This window comes from Gallus gallus, chromosome 3 (assembly GCF_016699485.2).
Source record: "Gallus gallus isolate bGalGal1 chromosome 3, bGalGal1.mat.broiler.GRCg7b, whole genome shotgun sequence".
Classification (NCBI taxonomy): Eukaryota; Metazoa; Chordata; class Aves; order Galliformes; family Phasianidae; genus Gallus; species Gallus gallus.
Genome location: NC_052534.1, coordinates 61,210,414 through 61,227,714, shown reverse-complemented (window position 1 = coordinate 61,227,714; position 17,301 = coordinate 61,210,414). Strand labels below are relative to the sequence as shown.

At 39.2% G+C, this 17,301-nt stretch overlaps 1 long non-coding RNA gene across 1 annotated transcript; it reads right to left on the bottom strand.

Moving 5' to 3' along the window:
• Positions 1 to 417: 417 nt before the first annotated feature.
• Positions 418 to 7,369, bottom strand: LOC107053075. The gene is made up of 3 exons (XR_001466029.3): positions 6,610 to 7,369; positions 4,826 to 4,941; positions 418 to 3,311 (listed from the first exon to the last, which is right to left on the bottom strand). It is a non-coding gene; the product is annotated as an uncharacterized LOC107053075 (long non-coding RNA).
• Positions 7,370 to 17,301: the final 9,932 nt, after the last annotated feature.

Below are 17,301 nucleotides of genomic sequence, written 5' to 3'. Positions count from 1 at the left end.
CAACTGCAAGGCAGCTTCCAAGCAGCACAGCGTCCTGAATGCCATGTCAGAGGACCAAAGGCAAGTGCCTGCTGGACTTGGCTCAGTCTTTGCACAAACATAGGCTCAGAAAAGCTCAGGAAGTCTTTCCAGCTTTACAGTCAGAACATGAGCCAAGGACAAGCATAGCTTCTATAAGGAAAATGCAGCCCTAAGCATGCCAAGGAACTAAAAAAATAAAAAAGTAAAAAAAATTAAAATTCATACAGGATGGAAGAGGAGACACCTTCAGAGGAAAGAAATTAAGCTTCAGCACTGAACTGTTCAGGGAGAGCCAGCTGAGCCATGCCTTGGCAAGATGCAGCACACAGACCCCTGAGGCAGCAGTGGATGCCAGTAGGAACATGGCACTCCCAAGAACAGCTTCTCCTAATGTTACCATTGGTCTTTTATGTGCTTATCTGAAGCAATGGCTACCCCTGCACATTTCTCCTCTGGGCTTTCTCTGTAGTCTTCACCTCCAGCCTCTAACCCTGATGAGCTTAACTTGCACATGACATTGACCTGAGGTAGAATGATAAATGTGATCTGCATTATCTAAACTTCTGATTTATTTACCTTGGAGTAGGTGGGGAAAGGAGAGGTACAAACCTGAAAGGTTCAAGGAAGTGCTTGAGGATTAATATGCTGCTGGACAGGATGAAAATTTTGCCAACAAAAATACAATCAAGCCAAGTGTAAATTAATGCTGAGACTGAGGTGGGAGGGACTACATGGGCAGAGAAAGAGCCTGGGGAGTTGGGTTATATCAAGGGGGTCAGGAAAAATATAGAAATGACTGGAAGTAGAGTAACAGGAGGAGTAGAGTGTGTCGTCCCACATATCAATCAATTGGCTGTTGGCAGCGCATAAACATTATAGAGCAGCTTGCAGTCTCTGACTATTTGTAGCCCAAATCCTAAACCAAAGAAGAAATCCAGAGCAGCACTGAACACCAGACTACACCTCTGAGCTATTAGAGTATTTCACTTGCACTAAGGAAAATAGATTATTGATGCTGGCAGGGACATGTACGCTAAAAACAGACAAGGAGATTGCAATGTAATCCAAATCCAAACAGAAGCAAGTTGTCTAAAGCCAAATTCCTTTTATAGTCCCTTAATTTCACTACAAAATAGCTTTCCTATAAGTTTTAAATTGTGTAGTATCTGAGCCAATCTAGCTAACCCTTTCCTACGAGAGTAGTCTGTCTGTGCAGGAGTGGACCCATTAAAACCTCATACAACAAATGGCTTGCAAGACTCAGGGTAAAATCCTGGCCCCACTGAAGGCTGCAGGAGGTTTGCCAGAGATTCAGTGGGGCCAGCATTTTACCTCACATCTTTACAAGCAGCAGCACTGCTCGTTAAGCAGCAAAGAACACTGCTGTGAATTTCCTGACATCCACTCATGGGCTCTTGCTGGTGCTTCCAATATCAGATGGCTTTGTTCCGAAACTCAAAGTAAAGAGGTTGGGAAATGAGGCCATACCCTCCCACTAAAAGCTGATTCCTTTTACGTGATCTATGTGTGATGCTTAATTCCAGCAGACAGACAGAGAAAACCCAAACTTGGTTAGTTTTTTTTCCTTTGATTGTTCTTGCCCATGGGAATAGTACCAAAAACCTGTGCTAGAATTGGTGTGGCCCATCAGGGAACTCCACTCCACGTATGGTCGGAGGGCAAAGAGGAAAGTGTAAGGCCTTCAGGCTGCCCCTTTGGCCCTGGGGAGCAGAGGGCTGGCCGCTAATGAGGCATCATCTGCTGGACATGCCTCTGGGCCAGCTCGCTAATTGGAAACAGCAGGTCTTCTGCCTGTAGCTTCCCAGCTCCAGTCCTTGGAAGTGCATGATCATGATCAATAATGCTCCCTGAGAATCTTTTAAAGTGCTCCCAGCCACATTGCTCCAGTAAAGGATTTGTCAGCCTTTCCATAAACCCCAGTTTTGAAGAGTTTATAGCTCAGCTTGTTTTCATTATCTTGAGGTGAAAGTTGCCATATAAAATTTCAGACCAGAAACACTATTTTTCCTTTGCTAATACAAAATATTGTTTAAAACGAAATTTGTGTCCAAATTTAGAGTCCTGGTAAGAGCCATGCTCTTCTCTCCCCAATTGCTTTGGGTGTGTAGTTCACAACATCTGCATAAAAACCTTTTGAAAATAAGGATTAAGAAATAGACAGCAAGCTCTTCTGTCAAACTTTCAAACCACTAACTAATAAGCTCAGGACTGCTTAGCTACTTTGCTCCTTAACCAGAAACACAGTAAGGCTAAGTCAAGAATTTCAGGGGAAGAAAAGCAGACATTGCTATTCTACATTTTCCCCTTTCAGTAGCCAGAACTACAATTCTGTGATATTTTGTCTTTTAAGGAACAAAAGTCCAGATCATATAAGGTCACTGAATCTCCACTCACTTTTCTCTCTTAAACAGCAACACAGAAATAATCAAGCTTCCAGTAACAGATACTTCCTGTTAAATACAGGAATAGCATTTCAGCTACCTGTTCTTGTAGGCCATAGTGGGAGAACAGAACTAGGGATATCTATCCAAGCTCAAAAGGTTTTTAAAAAACAAGAGTTAGAGCATAGAAATGCAATATCTCAGGGGATTGACGCGGGAGGACCAGAAGTGCTGTCATGCAGATGCATCCATCAAAGACAAGTGGATCTGTGGTTGCTAGATTTCCACGCTTTGAGAATTTTGTCCACTTTATTCAAATGTTATACAACAAAGACAATCCAGTTAGATTTTACATGTTCAGGGCGCTTTCTTGCTCAAAGGGGAAATATCAATTTTTTGGTGTGGCCTATGTTTGGACAATTTCCCCCCAGCCGATGAAAATTTGCTTGAGTAAGAAATTTGGGGAAAATTAAAGGGGAAAAAACTTTTTTTTTTCTAAGCAGTGCCATGTTTATAAGTGGATTTTTATTTATTTGTTTATTTATGTATTTATTATTATTAAATAAGAAAGGAAGACTTCGGGGAAGGGAAGATAGGGACACACTTAGTAAATTAGAATAGTATTAATTTTATCCTTACTACAGGTAGTCAGAAGTGCACTGTCAGCTAGAAAATTATACCAAGTATAAATACAGCACTTTTGTCTAGTTTCTTAGGGAAATTAGACTTGTATGATTGTTCTCTGTATCAATTTGTGCACAAACATATTTTAGTCAGTTTTCCTTTCTTCCTCAGTGCTTCTTAATTCTCCAGGCTGGATGAGGAGAACAATAGATGATTTAGTGCTGACATATTCCTGTAAGGATTCTGAAACACTGAAGCAGTTTCCTGCAGGGAAAATAAGAAGTGATTAGCCATTCCACTAAGGCAAATGATACAGTAAAAACTCTGCTGTTTTTGAGCATCAGAAAATCCACGAATGATAATAGACACTCAGGACACTTCAACAGCTGAAAAGTTTTTAGTAGTTGTTAACTTATTAGACAACAGAAAATCTGCTGCAGACAAAAATGCACAGACTCTCAAGCATCACTGACTACATTGCTCACAGAAGCATACATTGGAAGGCAGAGGTGATGAGCACATACTTTGACTCCAAATTTTCCTCCAAATTTTTATTCTCCTATGTCTTGCAGTCCTCACAGGACATTGTCAAATAGACAGCATTGACAGAAAGTTAAGGTCAATTTAAGTGGAAGTTATATAGACCTTTATCAAAAGATATCCTTGGCATCAGTTTTGTGCCATAGCCAGTAGATCATACTCTTGTTTCATTTCCTTTAAAATGGGCCCACTTGGATAGCTATAAATTCCTTTTAGAAAGTAGCTTATCATCCTATTCAAAGGCTGTATTCCTTGGGCTTTCCTCGAAGAAAATCTTAGGGAGAGTGAGTTACCTGTAAAATGATGCAAGTAGTTTGCCAGTGCCTTGCCCAGCCCTAAAGCCACAGATAGAATGAGAGCATAACTTAAGCAACAACCCAAAGAAGGCAGAGAGGCAATCTTCTGTTCTTTTTCATACATTTATCAGATACTAAGAATCATGTGGAAAAAGACAATGGTAAACAATTCCCAAATTTCTTCCTCATGGCAGAACAATTTCCAGTTATCCTATTTTCCTGTTGCTAACAGACAACAATACAGTATTTATTGGCATCAGCCTTCCTGTCTGCAGGATGCACAGCGGGTAGTAGCTCGAGTCCTCTGTTTTTGTGTCTACCCGAAGGGCAAAGCATGCTATGCCGATGCTGTGTAGTGTGTCAGCATCCAACAGGCTGCTTTCAGGGCCTAGGTCAGTCCTCATGGCTGTCTCAGATCTATCAGCCACTCTGATGCCCTGCCAGCAAGCAGAGGCACAGCAGAAGAAAGGCAGCTTTGCCGAATAAAAGAAGGAGGCTCGTGCAGTCCAAATGAACAGCGATTGAGATTTTTTACGCATGTAACCCCTGCCTTCTTTGAGCTGTCAAGAATAGCAAACAAAGTGCTAATGATAATGAGCAAATCTGTCTTGTGTCAGTTCCATCCCCCTCAAACACAGATTCTCAGATTAATCTAGCCCCATGCCAAGTGCTCTGACTAGCAAGGACATTAGAATTTATTTTCTCTGTTGATAAATAGCCAAAGCAATGTTCCTGTCCTGGTGTAACTGATGGAAATGGCTTTGTGAACACTTGTCTCTCAGAATTTCCACTGAAAAGTCCATGGGATTCCTGCCCAGCCCGAGAACCGGAATGATAGGAGGAAACAAAATTGGGTTTTAGGTTTATCTCCTTGCAGTCATTTCAGAGACTTTTTAATAGCACACATACTGAGAACAAGGAAACTACTCACAAACTACTCACTCTGCAGCATTCCTACTCCTAACGAAGCTAAGGAGAAACCTTTATGATATTCATGAGCTCACTCCAAATCCCAAGTCTTAAATCACTGTATGTCATCGGGTCTTCACTCATGAAAACTGGAAAAAAAAAAAACCTGTGGAGTTTTTTTGCATGGCAGCAAGCCTAGACATTTTTGTTTCAGATCCACCATAAATATTTGACTCTCGAGTCACCCACATTTATGATTCATTTTGTTAGTAGGCTGGTAGGCACACTTTAGCAGAGGGTCTGCCATGTACCTGTTATGTGGAAACAGGGGCACATTGGAAACTTTCTTTTTTGACCATCTTTATCTTATCAAACCATAAATGCAGGGAAAGACTGAGAGGCAGATTGCTCCTGCCCCACAGAAGTTGCAGTGAGAGCAGGGAACTTTGTGGTTGATCAGTAAATGCAATCCTTGTTAATGATCAAAAGCTCTGGCAACACCTGCCACCTTGCAATGTTCAATTTGTAGCTGACGCTGTGAACACTGAAGTAAGGTGGAGATAGGCAGCTTAATTTGTGAGGAATTCAGTTACTCCCAAGCATGCATGAGAAAGTGCACAAGGAGAAAGGAAAAAGTAGCTGAGTTCAGAGACATTAATATCTGGCAGTAATAGCATTTGTCTTTCACTATTTGCTAATACTCAGGCTTTGAAGAGATGCACTATAGCTAGGTACAATCAATGCGAAAGAAGGATGACCGGACTCCATAGCCAACATGAGACTAAGCGCAGCATTCACCTGGGTCCTTACCTAGAAGTCAGCTCTGGAGCCACATCCAGCTCTGAGGAGAACAGCTGAGAGCAGCTGATGAATGTCTTTGCTCTTAACTGCACTTAATTTTGTACTTCAGCATGTCTTAGTGTGATCTGAGCCCTTTTCTGAGGCAATGTGAGATCAGAAGTGAGAGTGAGATCCTGAAGAAGAAGTGGTGTACTTTGAGAAGAGGTCAAGTGTTAAGAAAGACAGTGAGTGAAGGAGAAGAAAAATGACAAGTTATCTTCCCTGAGTGTCTGTGAGTGTCATCCTTAATAAAAAGAGAAAGACAAATTCATAGCAAATAAGGAGTTTTGCTCCACAGAGTGCTACTGACAAGTTTTGAGCCTGGTCCTTCCACAAAAGGTATTTTATATGCCAGCTGTGAAATATCACAAACACTTGTCAAATGTTTAACAATCCAGCCCCGCTATGTTTATCCCTTTCAAACAATGCCTTGTTCAGGTCCTGGTTCCGAGAAGCAATTGTGTGGAGAATGCAGAAGGGAGGAACAGCAGCTTGCCATAAAAAGGGGAAACATTGTTACAGAAGTTCCAAAATTTTTGTGGATTCTACTCATCCCCTGATATACAAATGTTAGCCCCTAGCAGGTGGAATCAATATTACAGAGTGCTCTCTAGGCATTGCTTAAATGAGGAAATGCCTCATTTTCCAAGCTCAGTAGTGGTAGCAAACTGCTGCAGAAGTTAACCGGTGATTGGATACATGGATGGGATAAAGTATTTGCAGTTACTTTTTTGCATTCTGTTCCTAGCAAATGGTCATATTGACCAGGATAGGAGAAGATCATATGCTGGAGAACTTACCAAACTCCATGTCACAGCTAGTCTCTGCAAAGAAATACTTGGAAGTTGCTTTTCTGTGTGGTCATTTGTATATATATATGTTTGCCATGTACAGATATTTTTATTTCAGTTATGCAATCAAAGGGGCGTCAGATTTGCTTTCACCAGACATTGAATTGCTGGAGAGTCCCTCATTACCTCCAATTTTGAAGTCTTCATTCAGAAGTTTACAGGTTATACTGGAACTCCTGAGAGAAATCCCACGTTATTTTCATTTGGTTTGTTTTGACATGCCTACAGGAAAAAGAATATGTGTCTCACCTTTTCCTCCATCACACGGTTCCATTTTAGGTCATGTTCTGGAGGGTGCAAATCTACATATTTGAACAGAGTTTTAGATGACTTAAATCTCTTGAACATTTTTCACATGCACTTCAGGCAGCCGCTGTCTGTCATGGAGCCTTGACAAAGCCTTATCTCTGAGTACCGTATTCAAAGACATTTGTAGGGAGAACTGTATTTGAAAAAAAAACTCATCAGTGAGCTGTTGTGAGTTAATCCCAGCAGTAAGCCAATCCCCTCTCAGTAGCTCACTGGGATGAGGGGGAGAACTGGAAGGATAAAAGTGAGAAAACTCATGCACTGAGATAAGGTCAACTTAATAGATAGAAGAAAATACAAAACAAAGCAAAAAGAAGTGATGCAAAAGCAGTCACTCACCACCAGATGGCCAGTACCCATCCAGTCACCAAGCAAGGGCAACCTCTGGCAAACCACCCCTCCAGCTTTACTGTTGAGCATGACATTATGTTGTATGGAATACCCCTTTGGTCAGCTTGGGTCAACTGTCCTGGCTGTGCTTTCTCTCAACCTCCATTCTCAGTCTACATGTCAAAGGATGGGGAAGGTGGTAACAGAGTGTGAAACAGGTTTTGATGCTGTTCTACTAGAGCAAATGCTGGAGGCTTCTCCCCTGTGGGGCTCTGAATCAGATAGTTGGAAAGAATTTCATACCCTGGGAAAAGGAAAAGGAGATGGCCTAATTCAGGGAAGCCCTGCAAAACCCTTTCCCAACATGGGAAGTTACAAGACTTGTTTCAGCAATGTAGTGCTCCATCATCCGATCAGCCAGCCTTGAGAGAAAGAGGGAGCTGCAGAGAAAAAGAGAAAAGGAGAGATCCTGGCAGCATGAAGCCACAGCGAATATTATCTCCATAGTGAGCCTATATTAACCCTGTCATTAGTGATGGTGAAGAACAAATCAATAAATTAGAGTACCTGCACTGGCATTGCCTGGTGTTGTCACTGGCACAGCAATGCTGGCATCAGCAGCAGTGGTGGAGATTTGTTGTGTCACAGACAGCTCCTCAGTATCTGAAAAACCAGATACCACTCGTGAACACTGAACTACACCATTGCTGTAAGAGAAAACTGTAACCCTTCATCTCTTAGTAGCACTCTCAGCCATGAGTTCCAGTAGGAGTAGAAGCCAGGTATTGACATGTGGCCAGGAAGTGCTCCACCTTTTTTAGTAAAATGATTTCTCTTCCTTGAGAAGAGAAAATTTTGTATTGGAAGGGTGAGAAGGGGTAAACTAAAGTCCAAAGTAATGCCAGATGACTCATGGTAAATCATAATCATCTCACTTCAATTTTTAAAAAATGTAAAATTGTTTTTAGTCCCATGTCTCTACTTCCTTCCTCCCCTGAGACTGTTAGGAAGACCCTGTCTGTTCACAAGGTACAACCTGGCTGCACGATACAGTTACTGTTTGCCAGATCTCAGGGCCAGAATGTCTCAGGCAAACACCAATTTGAAGCTGATACAACACGCCCCACTGATAATCCCTTCAGACAGATCAGTTTTGTTCTTTTTATATTAGGCTACAGGTAAGTCTGGAGATGGGATTAACTTTTTTTTCTTTTAATCCAATTTTTTTTTTGGAGTACAGACATTCAATGCTTGCAGCCAAAACTCACAGAAAATCAGTCATGAGTTTGCATACCCATCATTACGTACTTGTACTACATCCAATACAAGAGGCAAGTTCTGCTCAGAGTATCCATGCATTACTGTACTACAGACAGAAATCAAGTCAAATCTGACTGGTTTCAGTGCAGTCATTTTTTTTACTTATATGGGCAATTGAGATCAGCAAGTACTTAATCTCTGTTTTATCTGGAATGAGACTAGGTAATAGCTGGACTTCATCAGCTAGACCTATGTCCTGGACTGAGACTCATCTGGATATTAGCTAAATTTCCAAGAGCTTCAAATGAATCAGAAGAGAGAGAACACCAGAAGAGAGGGAGATAAATGTCACAAAAATGCTGAAAGCCCCTGCACATCCTCAGAAGTTCTTAGTAGACTACATAAGTGTATGCCAGAAGATGCATTTGATCTCAGTTATATATTACAAATAATATTTATAGCCAAGTCATGGGATTACCTGAATTTGTATAAAATCTTCCAAACTATGTTAAGTGAAATGTAATGGAAAACCTTTTATTCTGAGTTTCAAAACAAGTATTCCTGTGTTGAGGTTCTAGACGACAATTCGTCTGAAAATGCATTCATTTAATAAAAAAATAGACACCTAAAAATGATTTGAAAACATATAAAAAGAAATATTTTGTGAGACTGAATTTAAAAAAATAATTTGACTAGATGCAACAACCATATGTAATCAAAGATTGGGTTTGGTATCGACCAAAACCAAACTGCTTGTTCTGATTCTTTCAAGCTCTGAGGATACAAATTCGTACAATGGCTGGAGTGAAACCGATGGCTCTGTACCACAGAAGAGGAGGACTCTATTCCCCTTGGCCATGCATCCTCTCAGCTCATCCCCATTTTTCCTGTTTCTTTCTCATCAGGAGTCAGCTCTAGCACTTGTCTGCCTGATGAGAAAAGCTCCTTTGATTCACTAAAATGGCCAAAAAAAAGAAAAAGAAAAAAGTAAGAAAAATAGTCCCCTCACCTTCTCAAAAGAAAAACAAGATATACATATATATATACATATATATACATATATATGTATATATATATATTATTTTATTTTATTTTATTTTATTTTTATTTTTATTTTTTTTTGGCTGGGCAATAAGTTGGCTTCTCTTCTTAAAAAGGGATTCCAGCACTGGCTGAATGAGTGGCTAAGATGCGGCTGAGGGAGGAGGAAGGAGGCCAGGGAAGGAAGCACAGAGAGCAAGACCTCCCCCTTTTGGCAGCAGTCAGCCATTAGTGCAGCTCGTAGATGCAGTTCGAAACCAAACCTTGAGTGAACTGAAATGACGGTTTTTCACAGTTTTGCCTTTTCCTATCAGACAAAACTTTCTGTCTTTTATCTTTTTATCTCTAGCAAAGGAACTGAAATTGCCTGCTTTGGTGAGAGTCTCACTCTCGCAATATAATTCTGTACCCATATATATATCTTTTCCTTTGTTTATACCTCTGAAAAATGATCGGTGTGAACAGTAATGGTTGCTTTATGCAGCCTGTATTCTTTAAATAAAATAATGTGGAAGTTCAGCTGGGTACACTTGTAAAAAAATCTGAGGAGTTCTTGAAAAACATCAAAGGTGTATTTACATTCAGTCACTTCTATAAAGACAAATATATATGTACACAAACATTCACATATATATATGCAGAAACTCAGGGTGATGTAGGCAGCTACACACTGGGAGAGAACCTCTCTGTTTCTGATCTGACCTTTTCAATGCTCTGCATGTTAAAGCAGGAAGGCGACTAATTGCCGCAAACCAGAAGCTGTAGTAATTACTCTAATTCAGAAGTTACCAACCTTCAGAAAAGGGAAACACAGAAAGGGAATCATGTTTAAAGGCAGCCCATTTTGCTTTGTTCTTCAACACAGCCCCATTCATAATACTGTGGAATTTATGAGTCTACTGAAAGTGAGGTCTCATAATGTGCACAGCATGTTGCCAGTTAACTTGAATGAGCTTCTCCTCTGCTTTCTGTCTGATTACTATAATACCATGATTGAAAATGGGCTCTCCCATCTAAAACATACATATTACAATGGAGTACAAAATAAGGCAATAAGCTGTCCAGGTAGTTTGTGCAGCATTTCTAAACATTAGTCCTTATAAACGTGATCTAATGCCCCTGGAAGAGAGTTGGAGCGATTAATTTCTGTGGAGCTCTGGAGGCAGGCCTGGGACGGCAAGCGCCTTTGTAAGCCTTCCAGTGCTTCCTGGTTCAGTTCAAGAGAGAAATGCTAGCTTGCTTGTGGGATTGCTCCGCTTTGATGTTCTGTTCCAGATGCAGCCAGAAGTGCCGAGGCACGTAGGGAAAACAAAACCAAACTTTTACAATCTGCAGGAAAGATGCTTAAGAAGAATAGAAGCATCAACATGCTGGCCACTGTTTTTGTGAAAGCATCGTAACTTTAAACAAAAACATATATAACGTACAGAACAGGAAATAAGGATTGCAGATATCTTTTTTTTTTCATAATCTTTCTGACATTTTATTCTCCCAAAGACATGCACACAGTTTCTTCTGATCTCAGTGGTACCGGATTTGACTCTAAAAGTTCAAACCACAAACAATGAAACTATTACTCCAGTGATTCAACTGACCTTCCAGAAGAAAAGGAGTACCCGTTCCTAGGGCTGCAACACTTACTGTACTTAATTATTAATTTACATGCAGTAATAGAGTATCCACCTTGTTTTCTGTGCATACGCTTGTTCAGTAGCACTAGCATATTGAAAGCACCCAGCTGTAAAAGTTATTTAAAAAATAATTCATACAATTCATACAATCTTTTATGTGTTGATCTTAATTTCAACTGCAGTGTTTGGAATCTATAAAGCTCCATACACTATTTTCAATTGATTTTTCAGTGTTAATTTCAATTTATAGTATCTTGTGTTAATCCACAACTATAAGCATACAAAACTCTAGTTTGAGACATTGGTTTGCTCTCAATAACCTTTCACTACATTCTACCCGTAAGCACTGGAATGATTCTTCTTGTAATTAGAGCTTTTCAAACCCTTCATGACATAGAGGTACAAACACGCCTGTTGCAAAGACTCTGTTATTTTATCTGCCAGAAAAGTGAAGGAAAAAAAAATGTAGGAAAAAGATTGCTAGATTCTTGGCAGTTACGAAGTGAGGCTCTTTGCTCTCCATTAGGTCACCAAGAACAAATTCCAGTCCGCTCTGTGGTATAAATCCAGTGGTTGCTTAGTAAGCCATATGATGTACATTAGCTCCCATTTTAGAGAAGGTACAGAGACTATCTCATCTGAGCAATCCTGTCTTCCTTTCATCATGAGCTTGTCCCTGAGAGGGATTAGGCAATTTCTCAGGGCTCAGAATGGGCTGGAGGTAATGTCTTGTGAACTTCTAGTGGCAGTGACATCTGCTGCTATTGCCTGCCGCTGTGTTCTGAGTGCAGAGCTGCAGCCAGGCCAGCCATCCCCACAGCAGGACACTTCACAAACTGAAAGAATGTCTTCCTGTTCCTTGCTGTAGAGCTACAAATGAGCAGCCTCCTACCTCAGGAACTCTCTGGCCACTGGTTCTGATTCTCAGGAGCTTCCTGGTCTCTCCACAGCTAGTTTACTGCCATTCTCCCCAAGGCCTGAGAAGGTCCATCTTCCCAGGGGATGACCTGCTCTTTTCCTGTTGGAGAAACAGGAGAGTCTGACTAGGATCACATCTTCTGTTAACTGCATAGCTAAGGCTGAGGTGAGGTTTGGGGTGTTCTCCCCAAAAACTTTGCATTTTGAGGAAGCTGAAGGAAGACCACCTGCATTAATGTGGTACCAAGCCCAGTGCCCTATAAATGTGTTAGGGCGTTGGCGTGCTGAAGTCATAGCTCATTTCTTCATCACAAGGTACTCTGAGCACTTCTGGATGGACTATAGTATGTATGGGAAATGAGGACTGTTGAAGGGAGATGTCAACAATGACATATCTGGTCTCAGCACAAGAGAAGATACTCAATATTCAGCATTGCTGGGCTTTTTTCTTTTTATTTTCTCCAAATATATATATATTAAATGATAGGCTCTCATTCTGACGGTAAAGCTCCGTTTTCCATAAGCAATGGGCTATTTAAACAAAATTTTCCCAGAGGTACTTCAGATTTAAATAGCTGATGATGGCAAGAGGGCCTGATGTGATTTGCAGCAAGATGTTTTACAACTCAGTCTTTCTCAAGCAGTCAGCATTTGAAAGAAATCCACAAATCCACTTGGCTGTTGGAACCTAAAGAAAGAGACACATGAGGATCCAGGAGCAGGATACTTTAAAACATTATCCAGGTTTCAGACCCAGCTCTTTCTTGTTTAATATACTATGTGCTGCAAGTCCCATGGCTCACTCTTACCAAATCTACCTAATTTTGTTGGCAAGTCACTTGTCTTTGAATTAAAGTGATTTAGAAGCTTTACTATTACTGCTTGCCTGCATGGGCAAATAGACTAGCAGAATTATAGCAGTGTAATAAACCACTACAGTTACATCCACATGACTTCCTCTAGGGAGTACATGGTGGAATTATGTGACTTCATTTGCAGTATAATGACTTATTTTCCAAACAAAAATATTCAGTTTCTGTCAAGAAATCTATATGTTAAAAAATCTCCACCTACTTCCCCTCTTCGAGTTTTAGGTAGCGTGATATTTTAAATCACATTTATCCATATTGTCAAAATTTGTCAGGTTTACATAAATAAAAGTCTTTTGATTTTGAGTAATAGAAGTATTTCAAATGACCTTGGGGCTTTCTTTTTGGGTTCTTTCTTATTTTTCCAGACAACACAGAATGATCACAAACCCTAATGTAGGTTCTTTCATAGAACTAAGGATTGTGTTTTTCTCCTCTGAACACTTTAAACCTGCATTTTTGCTTTTGTTTACTACGTGTCATAGTGACTGAAACAACAGAAAAATGGTCCTTATACTATTAAATGAAAAAAACTTACTTTAGTATTGCCACTGTCACTTCAAGCTTTGTCTGATTCTGCTTAATAATTGTTTTTTATAACTGAATTACTTATCTCAGAGATTCAAAAATACAAGTACTACACATGGCAATGACAGGAATAATTAGTTTTTTATTTGATTGTTTTTGTTCATATTAGTCTGTATTTAAACTAATGTCTTCTTCGCTCTATTTTAAATCCCAAAGGAAAATATTCATAATTATACTGAAAAAAGAAGCTCTATAAATCACAAATTGTTGCCAGCTTTGCCAGCAAGTCATTTCTATACTAGCCAGTATGTTTAATTCACCCACTGGAGAGGAAAAGTGCATGGCCAAGGCATCGCTTAAATCCCAGTTATTCTCAGACCTTGCACCACATAGTTGTAGGAGTATTTCAAATATATGCATTTCAAATATATTTATTTGTGCCTATGTCTTATTTTCAAATGATAAATGAAGGATGTTAGGGGAAGATTGTATCTTTGCCCTGCCTTTCTTTGCCATGTTAGGTTAGTATCAGTGGAACTACTTTTTCTGTCAGCAGTCAGTTGTTCCTATATTCAGGCTCTCTTAATTAAAGCTACCTGTAGATGAATACAGCATATGAGAACTTTACACATGGACATAATTAGAAAAATACTATAGATCAACCCCTTAAAAAAAAAAAAAGCCAACAAGTAAAACCAGAAGAAATGTTCAGCAAAGCTGAAACATTCACATTTGTCTGATAAATCAGAAAAACATGCTGGAAACTTAATTTCCATTAACTAATGCCTTACTAGAACAAAATGTTGATGGTATTATCTGAGATCTATGTAATATACAAGAAGCCTAGAGAAATTTCAAGTGAAAATAAGGTTCAGATAATCCTTTCATTTTTCTTTCTTTGCACTGAGGAGATAAAGCAGACCATTCTGTTTAGAATTAATATTTAAAAATCTGACCACAATTATCTTAAATGTGTTATTTATTATTATTTGAAGATCTCTGTGGGTATTGTCTCTGGAAATGCTCTTTTCAGATCTGGAAGGAAGCTTTGTGTTCCAGTTCCCTGTAGCCCTTCTTGGGAAGTATGAGCTTGTACTTGTCTGAGCAAGCCAGATGGTATTCATCCATTCCAGTTATTCCAGCTACTTTGTGCCACCCTTCATGAGCTGCAAAGGCTGTGAGAAAGAATACAAAGCAGCATAGACGTGCAAAGCACAGGAATAAGTTGGTAGTGGTTTTTCTCTTTATGCAGAGACTTATCTAGGAGTGCTCTTTACTTCTCTATGGACATCTGCCAGAACTCAGCCTTGATGTAGGGGTTTTCAGCAAACAAAATCAAACTTGTCCAAAGGACTGTGTAGGAGCAATTGCATTGCCATATCTTTCATGTCTGTGGAAGGAGAAAGGTCATATGAAGCTAACTTCTGATTCATCTGACTGCCAGGATCTCTTGAAACCTCATCCTTTTGCTCACACAGTTCTGGTTAGTGATTCATTAAAGTTAGCACTAATAATGCTCATAAACACATTTTGGGAACGCTGACAACTTTCTTCTGGAATGGTGGTTTGCGAACAGTCTCCGTCCCATTCCCTACACCAGAAATGATGCAATCAGGGTAGGACCAGGCAGTGTCACATGCTGGAAACAGAATGTGCATTGCAAATGACATCCATGGTTGGGTGAGGAAGTTTTCTGCCTCAGCTTGCAGACCCTCAGGAGCTTCCTGCTTTTTTGTTCCATGAAAATCAGCTAGCTGTGACAAATCTTTTTTCTTTGTGTTAGCTTTTGGAGAACTCAGATCAAAAGCAATTAAAAAATAATTAAAAAGCCCAACTTTTCCCATCATCCAAAAAGTTGTGGCTTAATCAACTTGTCATTGATATTGAAGATCCAGGTGTGAGGTGTGGTACTGAAAGAACCATATTGTGGTATTTTCAGTGTTTTCTATCCGCAGGAATAAATACAGGAATGTCTACAAATCTAGCAGATGTTCCCAAATATACTTATTCAATATCTAAAGGTATTTAAGGAACTAATTATTATTAATTTTAGAAGAGTTGTGTACCCAAGAAATTTCCAGGTGGAAAATTCATAGAAGTGAATGTAGAAGCTCCTTCAGCATTTCCCATTGATGCACTTCTCTGACAGTACTCTTGGCCTACTCCTTCTCCCAGTACAGGAGAGGAAAATGTTCCCTAATTCTTTCTCCAAGAGGACAGTGACACTCCATTCAGTACTGTTGCATTCCACCTGTTCAGCATGCACAAAGATGAAAAACCTTTGGGTCATTCATTGTGAATTCATAGAATTGAGAAGGAAAGCCTCTAAGCCTTTGTAGCTTAGCACTCCTACATTGACCATAGCCCACATATTTCTTAGTAAATATTCACTTTTCACTTATCCAAAGTTACTTTTTTTTCCATTAAATAATAATTGCATATTTTTCACTTTGCTAAGAAACTTTAAACTCTCCTCTGTTCTTACAAGAACTACAGGTATGTGTTTCTCCCAGTATTGAATCTTTCAGGACAGTTCAAACTGCACTAACAGCACAGTAACTTATGAAAGAAAAAATGTTATGTCTTTGCAGAAACAAAGACAAAACAGCAGAGCAGCTGTTTCATACATAAAGGCAACATAAACTAGGTCAGGGCTACTAAATGATGATGACACATGGTACTTACTGAGACAGCATCTTCAAAATGAAATTTTGGAACCATAAATAATAACTTGCTTTAAGTGATTCCAGACTTTTTTTTTTTTTTTTTTTTTTTTTTTTAAGATACCTAAGGCTACTTGCTTTTTAAAAAATTGTATGCTCAACAGTTCAGAAATCAAGTATGTTTTGAGCTATCCAGATCTTTTAACTCCCTAAGCCACTTCTATACTTAAAATAAAGGATCTGCTTTTCAGTGGAAGAAACACAAACAGCTCTCAGTAATTCAAAATTCAAAAGATAAAAGTAGATGTAGATTTTAACCAAAGCAGCTATGTTTGGAAATATTGATGTTATTGTAAACTACACAAATTATTAAAACGTGGATCAAAAGAAGGAAAAAACATGGGTTTGATCCTGTACACAAATCTCCCACGAACTTCAGAGATGCATTTGGTTACTTAATTGCACATGATTGGCTCTTCAGGTTTGTTTTTCAGAATTTAAGGCAGAGGGGAGTGGGATTATACTTATTTGCCTATGAGATGCAAATAGGTGCAAACTGATTTTTTAAAATTTAAAACAAGAGAAGTTAAGCATCTGATGTCCTTTGTGTTCATAGCTGCATAGAAAGTCTCACTAGACTTTGTGTTATATCTTTAGATGCCAAAGTAAATTCCAAACTGTGATCAGTTAAGTCTGTCCTGTTTCCATAGCAGTCATTTGGGCATTGTTGTTTACTTCCTTGGAGACAGCATCAGACAGTAATGTACAATAATCAAAATCAATGACAAAACCTTCATCAACTTCCAAGAAAAATAGATCAAGTCTATAGTGAGGTAATGTGTTTATGTTGTTTTTTTATTTCTGTAATTACGTTTTAAAAAGCCTCAGAAAAACAGCCTTCTAGGAGCTGTGTGGCTCATTTTTCTATCTTTCTATTCCATCTTTAACCTGCAGTTTAATTAAGTTCATCTTAGTTTTGAAGGAAAGGAAAGTGATGGCTGGGTAATGGCTAAAAAAGATGCAGCCATAAATGACATGTAAGAGAAACTTAAGCTCAAAAGAAAAGAATTCTATTGCAAGAAATACAAATGGAATTATCTTGAATTTGGGACTGGGAGCAGGGATTCGTTTTTTTTTTTGTTTTGTTTTGGTTTTTTTTGTCCCTGATAGAAGAGGAAGAAGTATAGTGATGAAACTTTCTGATGAAATCTACTGAGGACACTAATTTAGGAAATACTAGGGAAATAAACAGGAAGAACTTGTGGACTT